This window comes from Meles meles, chromosome 5 (genome assembly GCF_922984935.1).
Source record: "Meles meles chromosome 5, mMelMel3.1 paternal haplotype, whole genome shotgun sequence".
NCBI classification, from domain to species: Eukaryota; Metazoa; Chordata; class Mammalia; order Carnivora; family Mustelidae; genus Meles; species Meles meles.
Window position 1 is genome coordinate 57,556,091 of NC_060070.1, and position 27,539 is coordinate 57,583,629.

The 27,539-nt window shown below is 40.4% G+C and overlaps 1 long non-coding RNA gene across 1 annotated transcript; it reads left to right on the plus strand.

The window, feature by feature from the left end:
- Positions 1 to 8,191: 8,191 nt before the first annotated feature.
- LOC123942586 lies at positions 8,192 to 26,176 on the plus strand. Its single transcript, XR_006818436.1, has 3 exons — positions 8,192 to 8,279; positions 21,981 to 22,074; positions 26,016 to 26,176. It is a non-coding gene; the product is annotated as an uncharacterized LOC123942586 (long non-coding RNA).
- The last annotated feature ends 1,363 nt before the right edge of the window (positions 26,177 to 27,539 follow it).

Genomic DNA, 27,539 nt, shown 5'->3' on the forward strand with positions numbered 1-27,539 from the left:
CAGCCTCTATTATAATTATTTAATGAACACCTAATTTTTTATTAAATTTTTTATATTTTTAAATAAACATATAATGTATTTTTATTCCCAGGGGTACAGGTCTGTGAATCACCAGGTTTACACACTTAACAGCACTCACCATAGCACATACCCTCACCAATGTCTATAACCCCACCTCCCTCCCCTGACCCCCCCGACCAGCAACCCTCAGTTTGTTTTGTGAGATTAAGAGTCACTTATGGTTTGTCTCCCTCCCGATCCCATCTTGTTTCATTTATTCTTTTCCTACCTCCCAAACCCCCCACGTTGCATCTCCACTTCCTCATATCAGGGAGATCACATGATAGTTGTCTTTCTCCAACTGACTTATTTCACTAAGCATAATACCCTCTAGTTCCACCCACGTCGTCACAAATGGCAAGATTTCATTTCTTTTGATGACTGCATGGTATTCCATTGTGTATATGTACCACATCTTCTTTATCCATTCACCTGCTGATGGACATCTAGGTTCTTTCCATAGTTTGGCTATTGTGGACATTGCTGCTATAAACATTCAGGTGCACATGCCCCTTCGGATCACTACGTTTGTATCTTTAGGGTAAATACCCAGTAGTGCAATTGCTGGGTCATAGGGCAGCTCTATTTTCAACTTTTTGAGGAACCACCATGCTGTTTTCCAGAGTGGTTGGACCATCTTGCATTCCCACCAACAGTGTAGGAGGGTTCCCCTTTCTCCGCATCCTCACCAGCATCTGTCATTTCCTGACTTGTTCATTTTAGTCATTCTGACTGGTGTGAGGTCGTATCTCATTGTGGTTTTGATTTGTATTTCCCTGATGCCAAGTGAGGTGGAGCATTTTTTCATGTGTCTGTTGGCCATCTGGATGCCTTCTTTGCAGAAATGTCTGTCCATGTCCTCTGCACATTTCTTGATTGGGTTATATGTTCTTTGGGTGAACACCTAATTTTGAATGAAAATATAATGTACTTAAACTAATGTTTTACCTTAGTAGGTTTGGCTATTTTCTCCATTTTACTGATAAGATAATGCCATTTAATGTACAGTTAAGTAAGCAAAATAATTTCTTGCACATGTACTCTCCTTAAGTTTTGAAGGACCACTATATTTTCACCCCATGTGGCACATTAACAGCACATATTCAAGGTTTGATACAAAACAAATAGGATCTTGTAATAATTAAAGTACAGTTATAGAAACAATATATAAGAAGATTACTTGTGCTCTTGAGATAGCCTGCCAGTGACTGGCATTATATCTGTACGTATTCGGTTATTTCCATTATTAACTTTGCTGCTGGCAAGTTGGTTTTCTCCACTTCTCTATCAAGCCCCTGCTCAACACTTCTCAGAGGTGCCATATAAGTTAGATAACTGAAGAGGTTTCTGATAGCTTTGCTCTGTTCTTCCTTACACAATTACTTTTTCGGTGCCCATAATTTATAAATAAGTGTACGGAAGTGAATGAAACCCCATTTAAAACGCTGCTTATGGAAATAAACTTGAAATATGGAATTTATAATGCATGTTGCTAAACTAAAACACTCCGCAAACCAACAAAGGATTTGAGCTTCTCATTGAATAACTCCATTTCACTTCCACTGCCCTTCTTGCCGAAGGCCGAGAGCAACCTTTCTGGTGCAGGTCAACAATGCTGCATAACACATATGCCCTAGTGGTCCATCTTCTAGGGGTGCTGAAGCTGCAACACAGAACCCACCTAGTTCTGATGTCCAAACCAGATTACTCACGAAACTCCAGCTATAGTTCTTCTGTGTTCTCCATGGCCTGTCCCATGTAATTTAGTTTAACACATAAATTAATATTTGAAGATTTAGGGACATATGGTCTAACTCCTTAGAGGGCTGATGACTGGTACAATTGAAGCAATTACTGACCTTGTTGTAGAATACAGGATTTGGAGTGAGAAGCAAGCCCCAGCTTTTCCTTTTGTAACTGTTATTTCTCCCATATATTGACTGTTTCTCATGCCAATCATGGACCTCTGAAGGTCAGCTTCACCCCCGGTCAACCTCAGTACTGTATTGCTGAATAATATAACAAGGAAATATATTACTAGATCTCATAGAGTTTGTTATGTGAATTTATACTACATCATTTCAAATGAACAATGGAAACTGATCTACTCTTCCCAGGAACTGGATTTCTGCCACTATCAGAGGGGATCCCGTGCCTGTTTGCTAAGAAGAGCTCAGGGATATGGGAGTTCAGTCTCTGGAGCACAGTCAGACTCTTAGGCTCCTTCCCACAAATACATACACTCTAAGGGGGAAAGGCCAAGGATTTTGGAGAGGTGTAGAGCCAAGATAGAGTCACTTGTCCAGTCCTTGGATCTGTGCCAGCCCTCCACTCCTAAGTAAATGTGGGATAATGTATTGTACTCTTCACAGGCAAAGCAGATCATGGAAATTATTTTATGAAAATTACCTGGGAGTTTTGCCAAGCTCATTTTGGTTCATTATACCATCTATTATTAATACATTATCACATAATGATCACTTGGTCTGATTTTTTTACCCCATGCATACAGTGGTTGTTTTCCCCTTTTCTGTGCATGCAGACAATATAACTGAATCATAGTCAATGCTCAATTTTAAAATTTGATCATATGAATATTGGCAGAAAGAATCATCCTGGTGCATGCAGGTCTTCTGAGAATTCTTAACTTATTTTGTCACAAGGCTCACTTTTCAGAAGGTAGAGAAAAGAAAAATAAAATTACCATTATGGACTGAAGTCAGAGAAACTGGGAATAAAATGTGAGGTGAAGGGAAATGGTAAAGGACGTTGGGAGACAGTAACCATGTCATCCTAGTTTTCATAATAAACTTGGAGGGAAATACAGAGAAAACACAATACACAGGTTTTTAAGTGATCAGAAAGAAAAAATAGGAACAATTCCATGATTGAAGATTTTAAAAAGTAAAGACAGCTCAAAAGGAATGAGATTCTCAAAATATTATAGTCATATGATTTTGGAAGACCTTGATAATATGGCAGCTCAAGGAACTACTGCAATAGGAAAAGGCTCACTATCTACTTCCAAAAGTGGTTAGATTAGAAAAAGGAAGGGCCAATGCATAAAGAAGAATCAATTTTTACAGACCCATAAAGGGACTAAAGTATGGCCCTATTTTATTCATCTGCTCAACTCCAATAGCCACTGTAATACGAGAGTCACCACATTTCTTTCATTACTCCATTTGGAGAAATTTTATCCCAAGTTCTTATAAGTGACTGATGAGATTCCAGCATCACTGTTGATGGGATGACACATGGAGAATGAGAGAGGTGTCAAAAGGTGCAAAAATACTGCGGCAGAGACATCTGGTTACCTATCCCAATAGCTAGTCTCCTTTTCTTCTTTAGTAACAGAACTGCAGTGACCTATACAGAACTAACTAAATTGATTTCATTTGGAGGCAATCTTTTCAGTGAACCATATGCATTTCTCAGCCTCTCTTCCAGCTTCCTATGGCCATGTGACAATATTCTGGTCAATGAAATTTAAGGACAGGTGTCAATATGATTTCTGGGTTGACCAAGATCCCTGAGCTGGAAAGAGTGGCTCTTTTGTCTCTTCGCTGTTCTGACTACCATCATCCTGTAGTGAAGCCATCTTGGACCATGCCAGAGTCTGAAGGACGGAAGTTAAATGCTGAGAATAGTGAAGGTGGCTATTAAAACCTGGATTCTTCACAGGTCCATGGAATGTCTGCCTCTGAACTTTCTACTCCAGATATTTCAGGAAAAACAAAAAACAAAAACATGTCTATTTGAATGAGGTTATGTTATTAATGGAGAATCTGTCATGCAGCTGAACCTAATCCTAACTGAAAAAATTTCCAGAAACTACAAATGGGTTTCAAGGACTAAAGACAACTGCATGTAAATCCTGGGAAAAACCCTTAAGAAGAATTCTAAGTCACCTTGAAAATACTTAGGGAAGGAAATGGTGAACTACAGAAGATAAGACACATTCAAAAAGAATAGTTATTGCCAAATTACCTTCATTTATTTGGAACTTGTTATCAGATTAGTAGCTTTATTCTATAGCAAATGCTTGGGAAAGATTTAGTACTCGCCAGGTGTTGTTTTAGGGACTCTACGTGTTATCTTTTATAGTCATCACAACAGCTGAGAAACTGGAATTTAAATAACCAATCCAATGGAATACAGTTATGAAATGATGGGGACGAGATAGAGCCCAAGTAGCCTAAGTTCAGAGGTCACCCTAACGAGTACATGACACTGTCCTTTAGAGGAAAGATGTAGACGAGTGTATTATAATTTCAAGTGCCACTGGATATAATCTCATGATCGATGGAAAAATGTGAGATGTGCATTTAGATAAATCCAAGATGGTCAACCAATGTCAGCCTGGAATTCTCCTGATACTTATCAAGTTGTCTTACCCAATCCACTCCTGTTTAGAAATTTATTAATGGCTGCAGACACAGAAGATATATTTCTCAAATGTGCAAGACACAAAGTGGGTTTAGCCTGAGAAAGAGAAGATCCATGGAAACATGGGAGTTCTCATCAAATATTCCAAAATTTTAGATCTTTAGCAACCTCCAACACATCAGTTTAACAGCCTTCCCAAAGGCAAGAAGACAAAGTGGTATAAGACCTATGGAGATATTTTGCAATACTGCAAGAGTTGACAGTATTTTGAGAAATTACATGTACACTTACACTTTAATCCAGAAATTCCATCTCTAGTATATTACTACACAGATATACCCATAAAAATGAAAAACACAACAAAAGAGTACAAATTCAGAAAGCTACCAATTGTATACTAATCACATATTAAGGAAACTCTAGTTTCCTTAACAAAATTGTAAGGAAAAAATTAAAAGAGACTTAATTGAAATGATAGGCCCTTATTTGCATCCTGATTGAAGCAAAGAGAGACAGAGGACAAGGTGGGGAGCGATACATGTTGGAGAAATGTGAGCACCTTCTTGTATAGTTAAAATATATAGGATTTTTTTTTTTTTAATTTGGGAGAGGATAATAATGGTTTGGGGTTGTTACAAAGTCAGAGTCCTTAGGTCTTAGAAAACTGAATTGTTATGGATGATTTGGTATGGTATCCCGGATTTGCTTCAAGAAAAACCCAGGGAGGAAGTACTTTGGATGAGGATGAGCATCTCCTCACCACTTCCCACCTTCCCCCGGGCCTCCTCACAGTCTCCACTGCTCAGCAGCACTTGCTATCCTGAGTAGAGCCAATTAGTGGCAAAGCTGGTCACGTGTGGACAACCACATCCTCTCACTGAGAAAGGATGGATGGAGGTCTTGTGAAATAAGATTAATCACAGGTGGATATGTTTACAGTTGGGTGCTAACTACCAGGAGTTGCCATTATCCTATCACATCAATTTCTGTATATGTTTGAAATTCTGCATTATAAAAAGTAATAGTTAAACCATATCTCTGTTTAAACTAAAATACTTCAGTGTATTAACAAATTTTTTCCACTTGAAATGTAGAGACACAGATCTTTAAAAAGAAACTCACCAATGACATACTCAGGGAAATACTGAATTTAAGCTAAGGTCATTCATTTGATTTTTAGCAGAGCTAAGAAGCAAATATGGGACTCCAGAAACTTACTCCCATGCTCTGTGTATTCTGTGGCTGACTTTCAGTTAGGGGGCACTGAGGTCAAAGGCAATGCACTGTTTTCTGGGTTGTTGGTGGGGAGCCAATCAAAGTTATACAAAAATATATCTTAAAACAACACAAATGTTTCCTACAACTGAGGTTCCTGGGCAGCACAATGGGTTTTCCTCTAGGTTCTGGACAGCCCCATCCTGAGTGAATACCTGCCTGGGAAGAGACTTGAGGGCCCCCTATAAGGATGCTGTAAAGAGAATTCCTGTATCATCTCTGAGGCTGAACTTGGTGACCTTGAAGTTCCCTTTCTAGTTGATGATGCCATAATTCTGTAATGAGATGATCCTTCTTGTTTTGACACCTAACTCATAACTCTTGCTGGAGGGCAGCATTAGTACCTGACTTGAAAGAAAAACACTTGATTTTTCAGAAACAAACTGATACAGTCCTTCAACAAGCTACAAACTTGAAGACTCAAATTATTAATGCAAATAACACAGTTGTAGTCGTTTGGCTTCTAATACATATACTGAATCCCTTGAAAGTGCTTGGAAATAGAACATAGAGAGTAAAGGAAGTCATGCCCTGCTCCACGTCCTGAGATCAGTCTGAGACCTCCAGCCTCTGTTCCCCCTCTGCTGAGAGCTGCCCATGACCCACAACCCTTAAGCAGTCTTTCCTGCAAAGAAACTTGCTCCTAGATGAAGTTCTGAGACCCACCTTGTAGAGCCTGTAGAGCCGAGTGTGAGCTAAAAGCAACATGCCACCATTGAAATAAAGCTATATTTCAACCAGAATGAAAAGATTTATTCCTCTTAGGGTGCCTGGGTGGCTCAGTCAGTTAAGTGTTTGTCTTCAGTTCTAGTCATGATCTCAGGGTCCCAGGTTCCAGCACTGCATCGAGCAGCCTGCTCCCTGGACAGTCTGCTGTTCTCTTGGCCTCTGCTGTTCCCTCTGGCCATCCTCCCCTACCCCCGCTCATGTTCTCTAGCTCTCTGTCTCTCAAATATATGCATAAAGTCTTTTAAAAAAAAATGAAGAAGAAGAAGAAGAAGAGGAGGAGGAGGAGGAGGAAGAAGAATTCCTAGTGTCAACAAATAAATGGTGGGAAGAATTGAGGTAGGCCTTCTGAAATGACACAGGATAACCAAACGGTGTATTCTGGTGATTACAGAGAAAAGCTAACCACGTGGTCACACCAGAATGGGGCAGGGCCCAGCTACCTCAGGCCAAAGTTGGATGCCATCCAAGATCTCAGTGTTAACCGTGCAGGGACAGATCAGGAAGGACATGCTGCTAGCCTTCCAGAGATCTATGAGGGTGTCCTTTCGGCCTCTGTTATGCTATTACCTTCTCTCTCCCTGCTTCCCTCTCTCTCTCCCTCTCTCTCTCTCTCTCTCTCTGGTTGTCAGTGACATGACTCTCGGCTCCATCCTACATGGAATATTTCTGATCTAATTCTAATAGCCCCTACATTTCAAGAGATGGATATAAACACCAGATGGATATTACAAGAAAATTGGATTGCTCTGCCGTGAGTGAGATATAGAAAGGCCTTTTCCCAACCAAGCAGTAGACAAAATTGTAACAATAAGTTGTGTTCGAAATAAAATGGTTCATAGATCAGAGGTGACACTGCCTTTTGTAAAGCATGAAATTGTTCCTTCAATTGGGTAGAATGAGGATAAAAAAAAATATAAAAGAACACAAAGGGTCTGTTATCTATTGGGTTATGATCCGCCTTAATTCACAAAAATATACCTATATCTCTATGAATATAGCAATATGGCTACATATTTAATATGCTTCCATGCTTGATGCAGAACAAATCTGATTTGTCCCTGCAGACAAATTATCCTCAGCTCCAGGGTTCTTTAAGGTTGACTTCGGTCACCTGCTAGATTTCCAACATGATAGATGAAGTGTTCCACATCCACTCCTCAATTATGTCTCCTCTTTTACATTTCGGGCCATATGTTAATGTGCCCTTGACATTGTCTTTCAGTTCATTCTTCCCTCTTCCTTAATCATTTCAGCACCAAACTCACGATTTCGCTTCTCAGGCCACCTCTGCCAACATTCGTGGTGCCCTGAGAAGTCTATGATCCTCCTGGAACCTTACCATTTAGCGCATTAACACCTTGTATCGAAATTTTTACAAACCCATTTTTATCCATCTGGACGCTGTAACTGTATAACTAAACTTTGCGTTTCCCTTACAGAGACCATACCGGCATGTTGCCGACGAAAAGAGCTTGCCCAATGTCTGCTTTGACCCCATGTGTGGTGGGATAGCTTTGATCTTGGACTCACCTTTCCTCCATCCCCATCCCCTTAATCCTCCCTACAGGCTAGCAGCTATCAAAGCTACCACAGCAGAAGAGGGCTTTGAAAACGTAATCAGGCTGGGAAGGAGATGAACTTTTAGGAAAACTTGTGAGAAAACTGGCAGGAAGCTAATCTCAGTGCAAAATGTGTGCTCACTCCTGTCTCTCCTCCCACAGGCCAGATGACCATGAGGGACCTGCTCTCCTTGTCAGTCTCCACGCTTTCAAAGGTCTCTGTCTAGAGGTGGGTCAAACATGTAGTCACACACTCCAGGTGCAGAGGTAAGTGGTAGTAGCAGGAAATGTTATATATTATTAGTTAGTTGGGTTTTTTTGGTTTGTTTTTTGTTTTTTAAGTGGGTGGTGATCAGGCTATAAAGAGGTCACAGGAAGGGGCATGTCTGGTGAGGAACAGGGGCCTCTCTGTCCAACAGTGGGGCTCACTAAGGCCCTAGGACCACAGATGGAGCTGGAGGGCAGGCTGGAACAGGTAAGAGAGGTTATTTTCAAATCAGCACCATCTCATGGATTTTGAATGTATTATTCGACATTATTAAAAGTCCTCTAAGGTTCCATATAAGCATTGAGCCAGCTAACAGTTAAACCTTCATGTCCCAAAGTAAGTAATGAGTGTTGGGGTTATAATTACGACTAGCTCAATCTCAAGGTCTAGGTGAAGTACAGCTTTGATGACAAAGGACTGAAAAGGAAAGGAGATACTTCTAGAAGAAGGTGCCATAACAGGGCTCTCGGCCAGTTTGTTGAAAGCTGATTTTTTTTTTAAAGATTTTATTTATTTATTTGACAGAGAGAGAGGTCACAGTAGGCAGACAGAGATAGAGAGGGGAAGCAGGCTCCCTGCTGAGCAGAGAGCCTGATGAGGGCCTCAATCTGAGGACCCCGAGATTATGACCTGAGCTGAAGGCAGAGGCTTAACACACTGAGCCCTCCAGGCGCCCTGTTGAAAGCTAATTTACTAAAATTAATTTCATGAATGACCAATAGCCTGACTCTCTGAGGACTTTGTTTATAAATTTTTGTTTAGTTCCTACCCCTGCCTCTGCCTCTGAGCTTGACCCTGCCTCCCAGGCAAAACAGCCTCAGCAAACCTTTGAGAGGGGGGAGGAAAAAGCACAGGGCAAGGATAAAACAAACCTTTTAAATGTCCCCAAAGTCTTGCAAATTGAGCATTTGGCAAATTGTGTTTCAGTAATTGTTGGCTCTGTACATTGACTTGCCTTCCCCAAAGCAGAACTATCTCCTACTTGCCTCTCTCTGCGGAGAGAGGCTCCTATCCCTTTAACATTCAGTTAAAATAAGAAGGGACAAAATCTGCAAAGACATGCATACCCAACTATGCATGAATGCACACCTGTATGTCCAAACCGTTTATGGGTTTTGAGACACCAGGTGAAGAAAGACTTTCGAAAGGTCATCTCTTTCCCCATGCAACAATCCCATCTTATGTTAGGCCACCTTGGGAGCAAAAATCACTAGAATCTTGTGCTTAGTCTTTCCGGCCATGGTGGGTTGTTTATTTATTTATTTACTTACTTTAGATTTTATTTATTTACTTAATCAGAGAGAGAGAGAGAGAGAGCACAAGCAGGGGGAGTGGCAAGCAGAGGGAAAAGCAAGCTCCCCGCTGAGCAGGGAGCCCAGTGGAGTTGGGCTGGGAGTCCTGGCTCCATCCCAGGACTCTGGTATTAAGACCTGAGCCAAAGGAGAAGCTCAACCAACAGAGCCCAGCATCCCACATGGTGGTTCTTTCAATTATTAAAGCTAAGTAACCAAATTTAAGCATTATTTCAACCTGGATCCCTATGCGCAGTCTCTCTCTGATTTTCTTGGCCATGAATCCTTCCCACTAAAGGTCCTGAGTCTCTATAAATGCCTCAGTCTCTGCAAGGGGCTTTGTTTCATCGAGTCTCGGATGTCTTAAATGCCAGTGCCTCCCACTGCATGGCCTTCCTCTTTGGCTGCTGCACACTCTTATCTTTTATTGTTTACATCAGAATCTAGGCCCATTAAAAAGGTCCTTAAAGAAAATCTGAGAAAGAATTCAAAATTCAAAAGAAAACAGCAGAGGAATACAAATTAGAACAACAACAAAATACTATTTGTAACTTATAAAACTGGCAAAGCATACAAAAAGGAACGATATAAGTGTTGGCTCAGAATTGATGAAAAGACAAATTGGAACCATGTTTCTGGAAGGGCATTTGCAAACACACAGTATCTTAAAATATCTGTTGATCTTTAATTTCTCTGGTAGAAATTTTCCTAAGGAAATACAAATGTATATAAAGACTATTATCCTAGTGATGTTTACCATTGTAAAAAAAATGAAAATAGATTTAATGTCCATCCTTATGGTATGAACTGAACGTATTATGCTACATTTATATGATAAATGACAAGGCAAACTATTATTAAAGATTGCCACAATATATTAAAGAAAACAAACAGATTATAAACCAGTATATATATATATATATATTATTATTATTATAACACTTTGTGCATAGCATTTAAAATGTTAGAACAGAAAACCATCAATTCATACACTTAAATTAAATAACAATTATCTCTAGGCTAAAGGATTATGGATAAATTTTATCTTCTTTTATTTTCCAGATCTATACTTGACAAATTTTCCACAGTTAACTTCTCTTCAATGAAGGAAGCTGGGTTTTGACCTCTTTCTTCTTCTTTAAAAAATTATTTCATAATTTTCCTTATGGTATAATTAAGACAGGAAAGGGATAAAACAAACAGTCCTCTTACCCTACCATAAAGAACTCCATAGTATCTTTGTCTCCTTCTTTAGAATATGATATCAAAAAAGATCACCAACACATTTGAGGGAAATTGAAAACAAAACAAAGCAACACACACACACACACACACACACACACACCCACACACACCTTAAACTGTAAAACAGCCGCAAGATGGAACTGATTTCAAAAGAAAAGAATCAAACAATACTCAGTTCCCTGCTTGTTCTCTAAACTTATGCTTTCTGTTTGATAAGTCCAGTAAATTCGGGAAGGGGTTGGTTTCCTCCCTCCCTCTCTCTCTCATTTTTAAAAAGGAGCTGTTCGCGAAGCAGCACAGTCTGATGTAAGGCGCTGGTGGGACCCCTCACTGCAGGATGGGGGAGAGAAAAATGCAGAGCTGAAAAAGATCCGCGGTGCACGTCAAGCACCTAGCTTAGCGAAGGCATATGGGAGCTGCTCAGGAAAAGGTGCCTATAATTATTATTATTTAGTGTAAAAAATTAAAATCAGGACAACAGCTTTTGGAAAACAAGCTGGAGCCCTGAGCTAGGGTCACCCAGTTCACAGGCAGCTGACAGCTGTGCACAGCAGCAAGTCAACCAGAAGAACTACTGAGCCGTTTCCAGGGTTTCACGGGAGGATGAAGAGTCCTAAGAGCCGGTCTCCCCCCAGGGGAAATGGGCCACTTGGGCCGCAGATGTACCTCTCTGCCTCAACCTCCGCCTGCGTCAGCACCTGCCGGCCGGGCGGTCCCGGGGCCGAGCATGCGCCCTCGGCGTTACATAATCCTCCCCCGCTATGGTTGTAGGCTCCCCCTGCTGGAGAAGCGGTGAAACGGTGCTTTCGCCGCCCTCCGCTCCTTGCCCCATGCTTTCTCCGCGTGTAATGGTCTTTTCTCACCGCACCACCTCCAGAAGGGAATTTTCTGCCCAGGAAGAGAAGCCATGAACCTTAAGCCCGCACCATAGAGCATCCACTGGGGCATCAGTCAGTAGACTCGTTCTTAAGCCAGGGCACTGGGGCCTGGCCTCTGTCTGACAAGGGCAGAGCAGGGACCGGGGTCTGGGGTGGGTACCTTAAGCCTGCGCGGCAGCTTTGCAGCCTTCTCTTGCTTTTAACTGTGCGTCCTATCACAGAAGCAGAGGGACCCACAGACTGCAGGGATGTCCTTCGCTTTCTCCCCCCTTACTCCAGTCTAGACGAACTGCGTGTCGGTTCTGTAGAATCGCAGTAATCTCCCTTGAAGTGAGGATCATCTAGCAATAAGAGTATCAGAGACATTGGAGGTTTGCCTCTAACTTGTCTTTGCAAAGTTTTAAGACCGCCAAGCTTGGGTGAGCTGTGGCAGCACCCACTTTCCCGTAGGGCAGTGCGCTTGCACTCCAGAACGGAGGTATCATTATTGTTCAGCAGAGGAAGTCAATGATACTGTCACCTTTCCTTTGCTCAGGATGTGACAGATGTGACAAATCTCCCACCTGTGCCATGGCTCCCTTGTGCCCGGGGAAGAGTAGAGATTAAGGAGCTGAGAGTGTGGTGCCGGCGAAAAACGCGGGCCCCCAGAGTATTCTGTCAGAATCTTTTAGGGAATCCTTGGCATTTAATTTTGGTCCAAGTTATTTATGATCTTGTCTTCTCATGGTTCTCAAACCTGGCTGCACTTTAGAATCACCTAGGGAGCTTTTAAAAATCGCCGATGTTCAGGCTCTGCCCCAGAATAATTAAATCAGAATCTCTGGAGAGTGGAACCAGGGCATCTGTGTTTTCTTTTTAAGATTCTGGGTTGACTACACGGATGGACCAAGGTCTAAAAGCACTGCCCTAGTCTTTACTTTCCTATCTTGAAGGACATGACTTAATACAGAATAGGAACTCAGCAGTGTTTGATGAATCAACAAGTCAATGAATGAATAAAAGAATGAACAAAGACTGGGAAGGGCAAAAACAGGTATGCTAAATATTGCATATTTATTATTATGCATATATGCATATGCATACTGTGCATATGCAATATTATGCATAAATATTGCAAAAACAGAACGCTAAAATATTGCCATTAGCAAATTAACAAATAACAAAGAGTAGGCAAAAAACAAAAACAAACAAAAAACTAAGAGTAGGTCATACCGTAAAGGGGGTTCCAAAAACTAGGGGTGGAAAGCTCCAACACAGGCTTAGGGAGATGGGTCAGTGGGCTAATGTCAGTGAGAAAAGGCCTCAAAGCAACCCATATTTACTGCTGGCACTCATCTAGTGAAGTCCTCCCTTCCTTCTTGGAGGGTAAGAGACAGAGGACAGCAGAACAAGGAGGATGAGAAGGGAAGAATTCAGAATCTCATAACTGATTCGGAAGAGAGAATGGCAGGGCTGCCTTTGTTTCTGGGAGTTAATGTGCCAGAAGAATCTTGCTGAGCCCACGGAGCCTGTGGAACTTGGGGTGCCAGTCTGCTGCCCAGACTCGTGGGTGAACTCACTGAGACCAGAAATAGTATCTTTTTCAGACTCTTTCTGGAACGTTTCTCTTTCCCCATACACATGGAAGTGGACTGGCTTCTCAGGTGAGTGTAAACAATAGGGGAACTAAAAGGAAAATGAAGGGCGGAATTCAAGTTCAGTAGGATTGGAAACAGTTAAATTCATGCCATGAAGTGTGGCACCAGATGGAGCCCTTCTGGGGCAAGTGTATCGCTAGAAAGGAGCCAAGTGGTGAAGACATGCACAGAATGAAAATAGGTCTCAGCTTGGACTAGGCTGGCCCTTAGGGATTGTATCTCCAGGCTCGAAGCTGACCAATTTTTCATGAACAGCTAAGATTGTTTCCTTTCTCATTTTTTGATTCAAAATAGAATTTATAGCATAGAGTTTCTGCCAGTGCTTGAAGCAAAACAATGCTTCTTATTAGTCACTTGAGAATGACCTGCTTCATAATTTATTGAATCCATTCTCTTCCCAGCTAATATTTGAAATGTAACTGGTGCATTTAACGCAATGGAATAGTTTGGTAAATCTGGAAGCTCTTAGGTAAAAGTGGAAGGAAAAAGTTCTTTTTCTATCCTGGGTTGGGTGAAAGGGCTTTGGTGAGATCTTGAATACAAGCATATATTCCCTAATTTGACTTTAAAAGGACTTGCCCAGTCTAATAATTACATGATTCCAGGCAACTGTTAAAATGCAAACTCTGAATGCTCAGACAGGTTGAAGTTTCTCCTTTCCTCAACTTGGCCTTAACAGAGGCTTTGACCAGACCAGACAGAAAGGTGGGAGCAAGGTTTCCTTCTCCCTGAGTCCTCACTACTAGTTGCTGCGTTTTAATTCCTCTGGGAATGGGTCCAGGGGAAGAGACGAATGGGGAGTTGTAAAGGGTTAGAGGCTGGGACAGCTGTCATCTAGTGCTGGTGACCCACGGCCATGTTAGTTGTTTGAAGGTCTCTCGTGAGATGTTTGTTTGTGAGTCTTTGGCAGTCCTGGATGCCTTGACCTGAAGTTCTCTACAAATGGGAGGTACCTGTCCCCTGTCATCTGGCAGTCAGCTGTGACTCCCAGCTCAGGCCCTGCACTTTAGTGCTTAGCTCCTCTCTTTTTTTTTTTTTTTTAATTTTTATCAGCTCCTCTCTTGGAGTAATACTTGACTCCAGGCATTCCCTGTGGGTGACTCTTTCCTAGATTATCTCCAGCCAGCTCCCCCTTGGTGTTCATACTTCTTTTCTGAAAAACTTAAACCTTTGCCTGTTCATGTGGCTTATTCTCCTATAAGAGGTTGATGCTTATGGCCTCTGACCTTTAGACATTTCAAGCGTATCTCTGAATCTAGTCCTTACATTCCTGGACACACAGGTACAACTCTTTAAAGAGTCTCCTTAAAACCCCTTTCACTTGGGCTTAAGGTAAGGGGCACCCATCCCTTTTCCCATGTTGGGAGGATTTAGGGAACATAACTAAATTCAGGTAAGTTCTCTGGACCCTCCCATCTTAGTCTCTGATAAATTAGAAGTGAGATCAAACACCTCACCTTAGAACATAGAAGTAGTTGGCACTCGTTGTGGTTTTAAAATATGTTTATAATTTGTATAAAACTCCTCCCTTTGAAAAGTGGGACCTAATTTCCTTGTCCTTGAGTGCAGGCTGGACTTTGTGGCTTGTTTCTAGAAATAGAATGGAAAGACAGTGAGGATATGAGACTTCCAAGATGAGATCATAAAAAGGTTTCCTGCTCACTCCTTTTCTTTCTTGTGAAGATACTCATACAACCCCTGAAGAGGTCTATGTGGCAAGAAACTAAGACCCCTGAAGAGGTCTATGTGGCAAGAAACTAAGAGCCCTGTCGCCAGTTTTCTAAGTGAGCCATTTTCACAATGGATCTCCCATCCCCAGTTGAGCTTTCACATGCTGCAGCCCTTGCCAAAATCTGGACAGCAAACTTATGACCCTGAGCTAGAATCATCCTCCTAAATTTCTGATCCATAGAAACTGTAAATATTAGAAAAGTCATAGTGGAGTGTGTGGGTGGCTCAGTCAGTTAGGCACCTGACTCTTGGTTTCAGCATAGGTTGTGATCTCAGGATCCTGAGATTGAGGCCTGCATTGGGCTCCATGCTGAGTGAGGAGTCTGCTGGGGATTCTCTCCCTCTGCCCCTCCCCCTGCTTGCACATGTGCTCTCCCTCACTCTCTAAAATAAAACAAATAAATAAAATCTTTAAAAAAGAAAGAAAAAGTCATAGTTATGCTTTTATTATATGCTTATGTTATATGCACGATCATGGCCTATAAAATAGTAACTTCATCTTTTGAGAAGTACCAAGGAAAGTCACTTGTGCATGGATAACAGAAGCTGGCAATGCCCCGCCCATATCCCCACAACACTTACCACTCCTCTCAGGTCTACTGCTTTTTTCCTGTAAGCCAAGTGGGAGTCTCTACCTGAGGACTTTCTATGCCCACAGGAACTTGCTCTCCTGAGTTGGGGCCACCAGAACTACTGGAGACTCTTTGCCTCCAGGAGCAGCTCTCCTCTGATGATGGGAAGAGTGGGTGGATAATACCCCAGGAGCCTCTCTAACTGGGTGGGGCAGCTTTTAGATGTGCTCTCCACAGTAAGGCATGGGCTCCTCGTAGCCACGTGTTCACTGATGCCCGATATTGGTTCCCATCCTTTCTGGGTCTCACTTTCCCAATCCATTGTGGAGTAGGATCATATCCCATATAAACTGTTTGTACTCAAGTTCTTCGGCTTCTGAGGAAACCCAAACTAGATCACCTTCCCTCTGTCCCCACCGCCCTACACTCTCTTCCCTTCAGGAAGACAGACTGAGCTGATGGGTGAGTTTGAGAAAAGGATTGGAGAGTGGGTGACTCAGCCAAGGCTGGGCTCTCTCATCAGAGATAAGTCTGTCAGGGTCAGGGTATCCTCTTCTCAAGGGGTCCACAGCCTCTGTGCACCCAGTAACATAATTTCCAGGGCACACTCTGTCTTTGCAAAGGGGATCTGAAATTTGGGGTTGGTAAGCTCAGGAGGGGTGGTGGGTAGATGTTTTAGGAAATCTGATTGGGTATGGAAATTAACCCATGCTTTCCAATCCTGTTTTCTCTTTCTAGTAAACTGCTGATTCCTTCCATGATTCCTGTCTCTTTTCTCAAGTTGTTTTAGAAGCCAGTAAGGGTAAAGGAGAATGTTTTTTATTTGTACTTCCACTTCCACTACTTTAAAAAAATAGGAGGAGAAATGTGTAAAATATGAGCCTTTTCAATAGTTTTTTGTTTATACAAAGAAAATTTAAGAATCTTTAGTAAGCTATCATCCTAAGAGTCCATCTCAGATAATCAAGCCCTACAAAAGACTGAAAGGAAAAAAAAAAAAACATGGCAGGAAAGTAGGTTCATAAACCATACATGCCTACATCTAACACTGTTTAGAGAACTCCAGGATGGGTTCTGGAATGCCGTTGGGATTTTAGCTTCACAGAATGCGGTATCTTTTAGCTTGGTATGAATTTGTTTTTGGCACAGTGGGAAGTCCTTAGTCATAAGCTTCTGGGTATTTTTTAGTCAAGATGGTGTTTAGCATTTACCTTGTAGCTACTTTTTTCTAAAATTTTATTTTATTTTTTTAGTGTTCCAAGATTCATTGTTTATGCACCACACCCAGTGCTCCATGCAATACGTGCCCTCCTTAATACCCACCACCAGGCTCACCTATCCCCCACACCCCTCCCCTTCCAAAACCCTCAATTTGTTTCTCAGAGTCCACAGTCTCTCATGATTCGTCTTCCCCTCCAATTTCCCACAATTCACATTTCCTTTCCTTCTCCTAATGTCCTCCATGTTATTCCTTATGCTCCACAAGTAAGTGAAACCATATGATAATTGACTCTCTCTGCTTGACTTATTTCACTCAACATAATCTCCTCCAATTCCATCCATGTTGATAAAAAGTTGGGTATTCATCCTTTCTGATGGAGGTGTAATATTCCATTGTATGTATGGACAATATCTTCTTTATTCATTCTTCTGTTGAAGGGCATCTGGGCTCTTTCCACAGTTGGCGATTGTGGCCATTGCTGCAATGAACATTGGGGTACAGATGGCCCTTCTTTTCACTACGTCTGTATCTTTGCTTTAAGCTGAATTCCACTGCACCCCCACACATCCTCACTACTTTTCCCTCCCTGGAAACGAATAATTAGAAATGACAGATAAAGTTCTTAAAATTTTAATCAAAAGGATGTAGTTCACTCAAAATTTAATTTTTTGTAAGGCAAACAGAACAAAAGAAAGAAAGAAAAGTAGAACAGAACAACACAGTAGAAACTAGAGCTGAATCTGTGGCTATATGAGCTTCCAGGAACAGAAACAGGCATTTGATTCCATAGAGTAATGGAGCCCAGACATACCAAGCAGATGGGAAAGAACCATAGCCAAAGTCAGGGTATAAAATTGGGAGCTAGGGTGGCCTTCTCCCTCCAATAAAAGGAGACTGAGAAACAAGTCTGCTCTCTGTCAAGGGCTGTGACTTGTCCAACGTGCGTGATGGGAAGAAAGTAGTATTACAACTAGTACCTGAGCCAAGCCACCTGCCAGCTCTGTGCACAGACTTTCGATGTCTCTGATGTCATTGCTAGAGAGGAGCACTGAACGATAGTAAAGGACCTGGCTAGAAAGGAAAGGAAGATGAAGGTAGAGAGGGTTACATTTAATTTCAGCCTACAAATTGAAGTTCGAACACAGCTCAGGAAAGTAATTGCTGAGAGAGGCATCCAACAAAACCAACACAGAAACTCAAGTTATTTTCAACAAATCACAAGTAATAGAACACTCTGTATAGAATTAAAGCATAATTGTGTTTAATATCCAGACAAACATTGTCCTAAGAACTTCACGTGTATGAGATCATTTGATCAAGACAATAGCATTACGAAACAGGTACTATTGTCCTTACTTTATAATAGAGAAAAACCAAAGTACAGGGAAATTTAGGAAGTAACACTAGGACATCTTTTCACTGAGAGTGCAGAATTATAGATTCAACAAGAGTATGAAATTATAAAGAACAACAAATTATGAAATCAAGTTGAATGGAATAAGAAATTATGAAATTTAAAGAATGACATAGTAATCATAGGTGGATATTAAAAAATTGTAAATCGAGGTGGGGGGGTGGGCAGCATGCTGGGAAGGACAAAGAAACATCCCCAGTAGAAAATAAACTTCAACAAGATATAGTTGACAGGAGTGCCTGGGTGGCTCAGTCAGTTGAGTGTTGGACTCTTGATTTTGGCTCAGGTCTTGATCTCAGGGTTGTGGGATAGAGCCCCACATCAGGCTTTACTCTGGGTGTGGAGCCTGCTTGAGATCCTCTCTCCCCCTCTCCGTCTGCCCCTTCTCTGCCTCTATCTCTCTCTGTCCCCCTCTTTAAAAGAAGAAAGAAAAAGAGAACGAAAAAAAAAAAAGACATAGTTATCAGATGACTGAGTGCAGTAGCACTGAGTCATTTACCTAGAATTTGACACTGTGAGATAAAAAAATCAAATGTATGAAACAGATGTTAACAGTCCTGGTGACTAGAAAGAAGGATTCCAGCTTGGATCTCATAGAAATCCTAAAAGTAGAGGCATGAGAGAATGCCTGAGAAAAACCATTTCTGACACTATATAAACACTGTCTCTAAGGAGACATCAGCTGAGAGTTTTCCAGAACCAAACAAAGATATAATTTCTCAGATTGAAAGTATACATTGAGCGCTGATCAAGATAAACAGAAATAAGCTCACACTACACACATTAAGTGGAATTGCAGAACAAGGGTCAAGATAACATCTTAAATGCCACCAGAAAGAAAAGAAATCACATTGCCTTCAACAGAATTACAATTAGATTGAGGTCAGACTTCTTATCAGCAAAAATAGATGCCAGAGGTCAGTGAAACAGTATCTTCAAAATGCTTCAGGAAGTTGTCCCTCCAAAGTTCCCTTTGTGTCAAATTCTCTTGCAAGGGTGATAAAGGGGCTAAGAGAGTTTGCTGTGTGGTTTCTCAATGAAACAATGAGTGAAAGGTGTATTTATTATGATAAGGAAAAAGCCAATCCAGAAGGAATAAGAATTAGAGATATTGCAGTGAGCATTAAGAAAAATTATTTAAATATGTCAGAAAAATCTGAATTGTGTATATTCATGACTTTTGCAGTCTGTTGAAGTGCCTAATATGGTAGTCTTCAATTTTACAACCCCAAGTTTCTCTGAGAAAAGAAAGTCAGTTACTTTGGTTAAAAATTATAATATGGGTGGGTCAGAATACATTAGGAACAATAGTGACAGAGAAATATTAGTGTATTTGAGCTTCTGTTTTTAAGGAAACAGTGAGTAGTTTTGTCCTCAAGTCGTGTAATTTTGTTCTAAATTACAAACGAGCATAGTGAAGGAAAACATTTAGAAAATGAATTTTCCTTACCTTAGTTATAATACCCAGGTGAGAAAAAAGCCATGATGTATTTTGAAATTTTGGAGAACAAAAATTTTTGATGGCATCTATGTGTATCGGCATACATACAGCATACATCTGAGAAAAAAATCACTTTCTAGGGGCACCTGGGTGGCTCAGTGGGTTAAAGCCTCTGCTTTCGGCTCAGGTCATGATCCCAGGGTCCTGTGATCGAGCCCCACGTCGGGCTCTCTGCTCCTTGGAGAGCCTGCTTCCTCCTCTCTCTCTGCCTTCCTCTCTGCCTAGTTGTGATTTCTCTCTGTCGAATAAATAAAATATAAAAAAAAATCACTTTCTAACAAATATAATAACAACACCATGTAAATTCAGTTTTAAATCTCTGCTGAACATATGGTAACCATCACTCAAATGAAAAATAGATTAATACTGTCATCTCACAATTTCTCATCCCCTGGCAAACTCTCCCTTTCCTATAGGTAACCACTTTTCCAATTTTGACACAATAATTTAGTTTTGTTTTCAAACTTTATATTAATGAAATCACTTAAAACACATTCTGTTGTGTATTCATTCTTTTGTTTAGCTTACATATGTGATGTTTACTCATGTTGGTGGTTTGGGTTCAACTATCTATTCATTTTGGAAGAAAATTTGAACTATCATCTTTTCATGTTGTAGTCATAGTATATTACATTTTATTTGTCAAGGTATATTAAGTTTATGTAGTAACATAAGGGTAGTAAAATATCTGTAACATCTCAGTGAATTAGCACAGTGTTTATTTCTTATTCATGCAAAATCCACCACAGATGAGGTGAGCCTCCATGACTATTGTCTGCCACCTGGGACTCAGAGACCCAAGCTATTTGGGTCTCATGGCTCTGACATTAAATAGATAGACCCCACACTTGCTACCAACAGAGAAGCCACAGGTGTTAAACCACAAAGGGGCTGTGTTCTGTTCCAGCATGGAAGTGAAACACGCATCACACCGGCTACCCCATTTGCCACAAAAGCCATAGAGCCTTCTTTATCTACCTGGAGGCTGGGAGTCTAGGCAGGAGAGGAGAATCAGATATTGGGGGGCATTAACAGGGTTTATTGTACATACTTTAAGAAAAATATTTTTAGATAGATCTGATATAAATTATATATCATAATCATGACAGAAAAAATACTGCTACTGTTTTGTGATACACTAATGGTGGACAAAACTTACATAAGCAAGATAAAGAGTTCAGCTGTCCTAACAACAAAAAAAGGTAAATTTAATTACAAAATATGTCAAAATGTTTACACTTTTAAAATATTATATTAAGGAGTACCACAAACAAAGTCAAATCTAAACAAATTAGGATGTAAGCAACAGTAAGATTTAAGTAAGCAAGTTACTGGCTATTTTATAAGTTATGACCTTGTTTTTGTAAAAATGATCTGGTATGATCCAGAATGACACTATTAATAGTGATTTTGTCTGGGCTTATATAAAATACTAGTTATTTGTTCTAAGACCCTAAGACATACTGTAAAGGATCACATTCTGCCTCTATAACTTGTTAATTATAAGACTTTGGACAACATAACTCTTTACTTCTTAGAGTTTTCTCTCTAACCTGAATATCCAGAATAACAATTACTTCAAAGAGTGGTTATGAATATTAAATAAAGTAATTAACTATCATATACAGTAGTTAAACTTCATATTGTATCTATGGGTATTACATTTTTCTTTCTTTCTTTTTTTTTTTACATTTCTGTATGGTTCAAGTTTATTTAAAAATGAACATGTAATAAATTTGTAAAAAAAAAATGAAAATAAGCCTGTAATGTCTACTGAGCTTTTGGAATAGGTTTTCCTCTACCACATATGATAGGACTGTCCTGAATAACTTACATAAATATGTACATTTGAATAAATTTGAATAAATGTTTCTATGACCCAACTATCAATTCCTGGGTCTAATACTGGTTCTATTTCCACACTCTTTCTACTCCCTGGTAAAGATGCTTCTCTAGCTTTGGACTTCTAGGTAAAGCAGTTGTTCGAATTTTGAATACCATAAAATTATTTAATCCTTTGTGACCATCTTCTCTCATTTTGCCCATACTATTTTGAGTGCTGGAATTTTTTTAAAGTTTTATTTATTTATGTAGTGATATTTTAAATGATAAATGGAATATATGTATTTTTTCACATAAGGTATAAATATCTATCATTTATTAATTATTGCTTCTCTTTCATGTTCCTTTTTGTCTTCATTTTTTCAGAGAATGGACATGGTCATGAGGTTAATGTGGAAATACTGAGTTCCTGATTTCCACTCACCTGCCTTCTAGGGACACTGATAAAAAATGGGGTTAGGTAAGGAAGCTGGGTGCTCCTGGAAATATGATAGTAAACCTCTGTCTGCTGCCCCACCAGAAACTGAGGGACTTTATAGGTCAACTAATGAGGGTTAAAGGAAAGCAAAATAACACTAAACCAGACTTAGATTATCTACCCAGTGACAATATTCTGTGGTAGAGTAAGGTCTATGTAGGAAGCACTCAAAGAACATGGAGCAAAGAGACCTTCTTTTCCTTGAAACATAAACAAATGCATATCTCCCCACTTGTGAGGAGGAGGCTAGATGGAAGGTGAAAACTAAAAGGGGAAAGGTATGGGAGAGCTAAGGGAAGGACATGGACTCACTCCAGTTTTATAAAGATGTAGCTTTTATTCTTGCTTTATCCACAACAAAAATTACATAATGAACTTTTAATTTTGCTGGAAACTGAAGGAAATCAACTTGTGACATTAAACCTTCTTCCCCTTGGCCTGCCTGGTTTTTGGTCCTCACAGATCAGGAGTTATTCTGAGTGTTCCATCACTCAGGCTTGTAGCTGAGTCTTGAGAATCATTTCACACTTCAACAGCTCTTTAAATGAAGCATCAAGTTACCTCATAATTGACTTGTCTCCACTGTGTGCTTCAACACACAAAATTCTAGCCAAATTAAAATACAACAGATGGGGAAAGTCGCTTGGGAAGAAACACTAATGAAATAGTTTTACTTTCTCTTTGAAAACTGGAATAACATACTGATTTCAAATAACTCAGGTTGTGTTTCAAATCCTTGGGGTTTGGAACACAGGTATGTGGATTAAAATTGCGGGTAATGCTTCTGAGCATGTAAAGAAAGATCCCCATTTCAGAAGGGTCATCATGGTCGTCATGGATCATGGCCTCTGTCCTGGGTCCTGAGCTCTTCCCACCACTCACTGCTCCTGTGAGCAGCTGACCCTACCAGTATTAACCTACTGCTAGTCAGCCCTGTTCCTACACAGGAACAGAGCTAGAAAAACATAGTCAGGACCATCCCAAGCAACCCCCAAACCCCAAATCATCAAGCACATAGGCTTCTGCTGTAATATAATGTCAGATCAAGAACATTGACATTGATACCGTCAGCCAATCTTACTCAGGTTTCTGCAGTTTTATTTGTACTCCTTTGTGTGCATGTGTGTTTAGTACCATACAGTTTTATCACCTGTGTAGGACTGTGTATCTCCTACCACAGTCAAGACACCGAGCACTTGTAACCCCACAGGGCTACCTTGTGATGGCTCTTAATAACACAACCATGATCCCCTCTCCAAATCTTGACAACCGTGAATTTGTCCTCCATTTCTACAACTTTGTCATTTCAGCAATGTGATATAAATGGAATCATAAATGATGTAACCTTTTGGGATTGACTTTTTTCACCGAATATAATTTCCTAGGGATTTATCCATGCTGTTACGTGTATCCATCATTCATTCCTTTTGATTGGTGAGTACCATTCCATGGTACATGTCTGTCACTGTTTACTTAATCGCTCAACTGTTCAGGTACAATGGACTGATTCCAGTTTTTGGCGATTGGGTATAAAGCCCCTATGGACATTCATGTAGAAGTTTTTGAGAGAACAAAGTTTTCATTTTCTGAGGTAAATGTCCAAGAGTTCTATTGCTGAGTCATATGATGCTGCATGTTTAATTTTTTTGAGGAACTGCCAAATTTGCCATACCGATGGTACTGTCTTATATTACTACCAGCAATATATGACTAATCTAGTTTCTTCTTATCCTTCTCAGCTGTTGTCAATATTTTTTTAGCTGTCTGGTGGGTATATAATAATATTTCATTGTGGTTTTAATTTATATGTCCCTGATTGCTAATGATGTTGTACACCTTGTGCTTATTTGTCATCTCTCTTTCCTCTTTGGTGAGGGCTCTTCAATGTTATTTGCCTATTTTCTAATTGTATAATTTGCTTACTGATGGATTTTCAGTTATTTGTGTATTTTAGATACTGGTGCTTTGTCAGATACATGGTTTGTAGTTCTACTCTTCATGCGATGTTCTGCAGAGCAGATTTTTAATTCTGATGAAGCCAAGTTAGCAAATTTTCCTCTCATGGGACTGTGATTTGGATGTCAACTGTAAGTAAACCTCTTTACCAAAAGTCCCAAAGATTTTGTCCTATGTTTTTTCTAAAAGTTTTTTAGTTTTATGTTCCCAAGTTAAATTCATGGTCTATTTTGAGTTAAATCTTGTCTGAGTCAATAGGTGTAGGTTGAGGTTCTTTTATATTTTTCTTCTCTCTCTCTCTCCCTCTTTTTCTTTTGCTTATGGAATTCCATTTGCTCTGGGGCCATTTTTTACAAAGCTATCTTTCCTCCACTGACATGGTTGCATACTTTAGCATATTGGTCAAGAATCAGTAGGGTATATTTGTGTGGATCTCTACTCTGTTCCATTGATCTATTTTCTACGACGTTGACAGTATTTCATTGTTTTGATCATGATAGCTAAGCAGTTTGCCTTAATATTGGTTATAGTAATTTCTCTCCTGTCACCATTGTTTTAGCTGCCCTAGGGCTTATGATCTGGAGAATCTTGGGCACATGAAGACAGAGATGCTTCCTTGACCGAGTACCAGCTGTAGCTGGGTCCCTCCAACCCAGCTCCACTAAATGCCTCATATCTAAGTGAAAAAGGGGAGTCACGGGCCCTGCTAGGAAGGACAATGTTTCCTTCAGCTCTGTATTTGTAGTGGGGCTCTTAGCAGATTATCCTTGACAGCGGTGTCAGCTCACCTGTGGTTGTGAGAGAAATTCCTATTCTAACAGGAAGAAAAGTGTGTGGCAGGAATTCTCTGACTTTAGTGGCCCCAGTTCTTGGTCACACAACTTCAAAGGATGAAGAGGTGAACCAGAGGAAGAGTGGTGGGCAGTAGAGCAAGGTTTATTGAGCAAAAGCACAAAGCTTCCAGAGACAAAGACTCTCGAGAGGGTTGTCCCTGGAGTGTTTACATTTAGGGGTTTTTATGAACTCTTTTGTGGAACTAGCTTAAGCGATCAGGGTGTGCTGAGTCTTGCCAATCAGGGCTCTGGTCACATGTCTGTTTATCTATTAAGTTAATGTCTATGTGCTTATGGTCATTTTTTGCTGACATCTGGCAGCTTATGCTTTAACTGTCCCTTGCCCGTGATAGGGACAAATGCTCTGTGGTTAATTGTCTTATTTTAGGACTTTTGCAGAAGTGACTTCTGCAAAGGCTGCAAAGCAGAATGCTAGAATGGTCCTGTCTAAGCTGCAAAAACCAGATATCAGTGCTGTCTGATCTTAGCTGTCCTGACTCCATATTTTCTTGTTGAGAAACCCTGACTACGGAACTGTCCAACTCACTCCTAACAAATGCACCTAGGTGACTTTCCTCTTCTGGTAATTTAATGATCAGAAAACAATGGGTCTGTGTGGTCTTTCTCTGTTGTGTGGGGAGCAGAAAGATGCCTGCTTCTGCACCATTTCTCCAGTACTAACGCCCCAAACCAGCTCATTTTCTCACCCATTGCCAGGGTCCCCCTTTTGTTGTCTGGGGCATCATTTCTAGACTCTACAGTTGTGCTTAGCGGAGAGGAGCAAGGATAAGATCAGAAGTCAGAATCTATCACACAGATATTTTAAAAGGCAATAGATAAGCAACTATGTTTTTCAATAAAGAAGATACTGGTATATCAAGAACAGCCCTTGACCCTTTATACAGAATTGAAGAGAAATCTCAGAGCCTGAAAAATGTGTGCCATATCCCCAATTAACTGATGTTCTTGAGCTTTATTAAAATGCTTAAACTTTTTTCTTTTCCTTTTTTTTTTTTTCCTTTGACAAAAATAGAGTCTGGGCTAAATTCCAATTTGAATAAGTACACTGATCTTCCAAATTCCCTTGGCAGTGTAAATTACATGCAGTCTTCTTCATGTTCTGTCTTTAACTAGTGGAACAGGATGGCTGTGCACACTGAGATAGATGCCGGGTTCTACTGAGAGCTGCCTGGAGATGAAACACCTTTCCATGAACCCCCCCACACCCCAATTTACACTGTCACCCAAGCCTGCAAACTGTGTACTTGAAGAAGCACTCTGCTTCTCTCCCTGATTGAAACCTCCTTATTTTCCTTGCCATTGTTTTTGAATCTGTTTCATACTTTTGTGAAAATAAAGAGATCTGTTTGCTGGGGGGAAAAATCATGTTGACATTTCATTTGGAGGAGTGTACCAGTGACTGCCAATGAATCCGCACCTACCTCGGTCCTTTACCCTCCCACATGCTAGTTCTGATGTAGAAAATGTTGGGGTTCGGAGCCCACAGCCAAGAAAGAATTCTTGAGACATTTTCGGGCCAAAATGGTGGTTTCATTAAAGCAAAGGAATAGGACTCCAGGGCAGAAAGAGCAGCACTGGGGTTATGAGGAAGGGCTGATGGCATACTTTGCAGCTGGGGGAGGAAAGATGAAGGGAAGTTTCCAAAGGGACTTTCAGATGCTAAAGAAGACTCCCCAGGTCCTGCAGGTCTAGCTACTGTCCAGCTAAGGTTGTTCTTCCTTCTAGCAAAGCATTAACATGAAGACAGTTGGGAGTTTCCTGAAGGAAGGTTATACTCTGCCTGCCTCAAGGATTTGTCAATGGGCTGCAGGTTATAAGGACGGTTAGTTTTATCTACATTTCCTTCTGCCTTTTTTTCCCCATAAGTAGAACTGAAGAAAGTATCTCCACCTTTCTTTCTCAACTGAACACCTTCCAGTTAAATCTCTTTGCACTTATGTCCTTAAATGACTGCTGACCAGTAGCTCTGACCCCATAGGGTATTTTGTATTTAGATGCCACTCTATTTTTTTCCCCCAAAAGATAGAATCTTAAAAATATAGAATTCACAAGGTGTCCAATTCAATCTTTCTAAGGACAAATGTAAATCAATTTATATTGTATTTAAGAACTTCCACAGAAGTAAGTTTCATGATGTCTTTTTGCAGATACATTCTAATATTGAATAGGTTTATTTCCAAGTGAATTTCTACAAGTAATGATGGGGTTTGGGAATATAGGTGAGGTTCAATGGGGTTAGGTCCAGAGCTGACAAATAAGAAAAAATTCTTGCGAAGCCTTTGGTGCAAAAAGGTGGTATATTAAAGCACAGGGACAGGACCCATGGGCAGAAAGAGCTGCTGCGTGGTTTTGAGGGTTGATTGATTAGATACTTGGGAGTTGTGGGAGGTAAGGAAAAGGAAAAATTCTTTTTTTTTTTTAAGGGAGATTTCAAAAGAACTTTCATATGCTAAAGAGGACCTATAAAATACCAGAGACCTTGCCATTGCCAATTTAAGGTTGCTTTTCCTTCTAGCAAGGCATTAACATGAAGACAGTCCGGAGCTTCCTAGAGGAACATTATATTTTGGCCACTTCAAGTATCTGTCAGTGGTTGCAGGTAATAAGGACATTTAAATATATCTACATTTCCTTCTG